This window comes from Nematolebias whitei, chromosome 1, assembly GCF_014905685.2.
Source record: "Nematolebias whitei isolate Nwh7 chromosome 1, NemWhi1, whole genome shotgun sequence".
In the NCBI taxonomy this organism is placed as follows: domain Eukaryota; kingdom Metazoa; phylum Chordata; class Actinopteri; order Cyprinodontiformes; family Rivulidae; genus Nematolebias; species Nematolebias whitei.
Window position 1 is genome coordinate 75798658 of NC_056498.1, and position 4616 is coordinate 75803273.

A 4616-nucleotide genomic window follows, 5' to 3' on the forward strand; every position below is an offset into this window, starting at 1 on the left:
CGAGAAATAGTAGTATGATAATGGAACCAAAAGTGGGCGTGGCCAAAGTGCTCTACAGCGCCCCCTAACGTGAGATATGACAACTGGTAAGTCCTAGAGAGCTGAAATTTGGTACATATGTAGAACCCACCGAATCATGAAAAAAAGTCTCTTGGAGGTATGCCTTAAACCCAACAGGAAGTCGGCCATTTTGGGTCAAAGGGTCAATTTTGGCCGTTTTTCACTTTTCGTACACGGCGAATTTGAACGAACTCCTCCTAGGGATTTTGCTCAATCGTTTTCAAACCTTCGCCATTTTGCTCAGTAGGCATGGGGGACCAAAAGTTATCAAAACGGTGCAAACCGACGCATGTTGAGGGGGCGGGGCCGGACCTCAAACTTATGCTTCACGCCAAAAATTTCCAAACGCTACAACTTTCACGTTGAAAAACAGAATTGTACCAAATTTGGCATGAGTCATCCCTGTCCCATGCCCGACGATACCCTGAGGTCAAATTTTGACGCCATCAAAGCCCCGCCCCCTCAGAACAGGAAGTGACTTTTTTTGTTTGGAATGCTCCCTCCCTGACACTCTTGACCCAATCAGGATGATCCTGTGTTAGAAGGCAGATAACAAGTTGGTCTGACTTGCTTTGAAGCGCAAAGCGTTTTCCCTGGAGGATGTGGGCGTGGCGGCGTGGCGAAGTCAGAAGTGACGCCGTTACAATACGTTTGGCTCTGAATTCCACAGATTTGATCCGAGGTTCATGAAAATCACTATGATCGATCATTGCCCGCCCCTTGAACAGGAAACCATGATGATTGCGCAATAGCCTCTCTAGCGCCCCCTAGAATATTTTAAAACCTCAGCCCCGAGCCATTTTTCGACCGATAAATCTGAAACTCGGTGAACATGTGTATCTTCTCAGGACCTATGAAAAAGTCTCTTGGCGCTCCGGTCCAAAACCAACAGGAAGTCGGCCATTTTGGGTCAAAGGTTAATTTTTGGGCGTTTTTAACGGCGAATTTTAACGAACTCCTCCTAGGGATTTTGAAGGATTGACGTAAAACTTGGTTATTAGGCCCTTAAGACATTGGAGAGTAAAAGTTATCAAAAGCTTTCGGTTTCGTTTTGTTAAAGGGGCGTGGCCAGGCCTCAAAGTTGAGCTTCACGCCATAAATTTCCAAACGTTATAACTTTCAACTTGAATGACAGATTTGCACCAAATTTGGCATGAGTCATCCCTCTCCCATGCCCGACGATACCCTGAGGTCATATTGTGACGTCATCAAAGCCCCGCCCCCTCAGAACAGGAAGTGACTTTTTTGGCTTGGAATGCTCCTTCTTTGACACCCTTCACATAATCAGGATGATCCTGTGTTAGAAGACAGATAACATGGTCTGACTTGATTTAAACAACAAAACAGTTATAGCTTGAGAATGTGGGCGTGGCGCCATGGCGAATTAAAAAGTGACGCCGTTGCAATACGTTTGGCTCTAAATTGCACAGATTTGATCCCAGATGAACCAAAATCACTATGATTGATCATTATCCACCTCTGAACAGGTTTCCATGATAAGTGGCCAAGAGCCTCCACAGCGCCACCTACATTCTTCTTACAGTTATATCTCAGTGATACAACATCCGATCTGAACCAGATTTTTGGTGCGTCATTACTGAGAACTGATGGACATTTTAGTTTTGTTGTTTAATATTTGACTCAAGGGCGCCCCCTACATTATTCAAACTGTTTTGTCTCAGTGATATATCAGCCGATCTGCACCAAATTTATGGTGTATTATTATTTAGCCCTGGTGGACACAGTAGTAATGTTTTTTAAATTTTGACTCTATAGTGCCCCCTACAATTTTGCAACAGTTATATCTCAATCATATATCATCCGATCTGCACCAAATTTTTGGTATATTATTATGTAGCCCTGATGGACACATTAGTAATGTTTTTTAACTTTTGACTCAAGAGCGCCCCCTATAATATTCCAACCCTTATATCTCAATGATATATCATCCAATCTGCACCAGATTTTTATGGCATAATGTGTGACCATGTCTAAACACATTGTTAGTGTTGTTTAAAATTTGACTCAAGTGCGCCCCCTAGATTATTCAAACTGTTATATCTCAGTGATATTTCATCCGATCTGGACCAGATTTTGGGTGCATCATTACTGAGAGCTTATGGACATTTTAATTTTGTTGTTTAATATTTGACTCAAGGGCGCCCCATAGAATATTCCAACAGTTATATCTCAGTGATATATCGTCCGATCTGGACCAGATTTTGGGTGCATCATTAGTAAGCAGTTATGGACACATTTGTAATGTTTTTTTACTTTTAACTCTAGAGCGCCCCCTATAATATTCCAACCCTTATATCTCAATGATATATCATCTGATCTGGACCAGATTTTGGGTGCATCATTAGTAAGCAGTTATGGACACATTAGTAGTGTTTTTTAACTTATGACTCTAGAGTGCCCCCTTTAATATTCCAACCCTTATATCTCAATGATATATAACCCAATCTGCACCAGATTTTTGTTATATCATTATGTAGCCATGATGGACACATTAGTAATGTTTTTTAACTTATGACTCTAGACCGCCCCCTATAATATTCCAACCCTTATATCTCAGTGATATATCATCTGATCTGCACCAGATTTTGGGTGTATCTTTAGTAAGCCCTAATGGACACATTTGTAATGTTTTTTTACTTTTGACTCTAGAGCGCCCCCTATAATATTCTAACCCTTATATCTCAATGATATATCATCCGATCTGCACCAGATTTTTGGAATATTATTATTTAGCCATGATGGACACATTAGTAATGTTTTTTAACTTTTGACTCTAGAGCACCCCCTATAATATTCCAACCCTTATATCTCAGTGATATATCATATGATCTGTACCAGATTTTGGGTGCATCATTAGTAAGCCCTCATGGACACATTTGTAATGTTTTTTTACTTTTGACTCTAGAGCGCCCCCATAATATTCCAACCCTTATATCTCAATGATATATCATCCGATCTGGACCAGATTTTGGGTGTATCATTAGTAAGTAGTTATGAACACATTAGTAGTGTTTTTTAACTTTTGACTCTAGAGCGCCCCCTTTAATATTCCAACACTTATATCTTAATGATATATCATCCGATCTGCATCAGATTTTTGGTATATTATTATGTAGCCATGATGGGCACATTAGTAATGTTTTTTAAATTTTTACTCTAGAGTGCCCCCTACAATATTCCAACCCTTATATGTCAATGATATATCATCCGATCTGCACCAGATTTTTATGGCATAATGTGTGATCATGTCTAAACACATTGTTATTGTTGTTTAAAATTCGACTCAAGTGCGCCCCCTAGATTATTCAAACTGTTTTGTCTTAGTGATATATCAGCCGATCTGCACCAAATTTATGGTGTATTATTATTTAGCCCTGGTGGACACAGTAATAATGTTTTTTAAATTTTGACTCTACAGCGCCCCCTACAATCTTGCAACAGTTATATCTCAATGATATATCATCCGATCTGTACCAGATTTTTGGTATATTATTATGTAGCCCTGATGGACACACTAGTAATGTTTTTTAACTTTTGACTCTAGAGCGCCCACTATAATATTCCAACCCTTATATCTCACTGATATATCATCCGATCTGCACCAAATTTTTATGGCAGAATGTGTGACCATGTCTAAACACATTGTTAGTGTTGTTTAAAATTTAACTCAAGTGCGCCCCCTAGATTATTCAAACTGTTATATCTCAGTGATATGTCATCCGATCTGGACCAGATTTTGGGTGCATCATTACTGAGAGCTGATGGACATTTTAATTTTGTTGTTTAATATTTGACTCAAGGGCGCCCCCTAGATTATTCAAACTGTTATATCTCAGTGATATGTCATCCGATCTGGACCAGATTTTTGGTGTGTGATTAGTGAGCACTTAAACACACAATGGTATTGTTGTTTTACTTTTGACTCAAGTGCGCCCCCTAGGTAAATCAAAATGTTATAGATCAGTGATATATTGTCCGATCTGCATCAGATTTTTGGTGCTTGACTAGTGAGGACTTATGGACGCAGTGGAGTTGTTGTTTAATATTTGACTCAAGTGCGCCCCCTAGATAATTCAAACTGTTATATCTCAGTGATATATCGTCCGATCTGGACCAGATTTTTGGTGCTTGACTAGTGAGGACTTATGGACGCAGTAGTGTTGTTGTTTAATATTTGACTCAAGTGCGCCCCCTACATTCTTACAATAGATATATATGCGGTCGCAGCTTATGTGAAAGGTTCGGCGAATGCGCATTCCGGGGAACAGGCGCGTGACGGTAGCGTGAGCGTTCTCGATGGCGACCGGGAAGGGTCGCTGCAGTTCCCGCGGTCGCCATAAGGCCGCAGCGGCGCTTCGCTGCGAGGGCCTTCAACGCTGCTTGCAGCTTTAATTATTCTTCTTCTTATTCTTTTCCAAGTTTAAGCGCTTATTTGGAGGGGTTAGCATATTTGAAACCTAGCCAAACTTTACCCAAAATTGTCCCCCGCGAGAAATAGTAGTATGATAATGGAACCAAAAGTGGGCGTGGCCAAA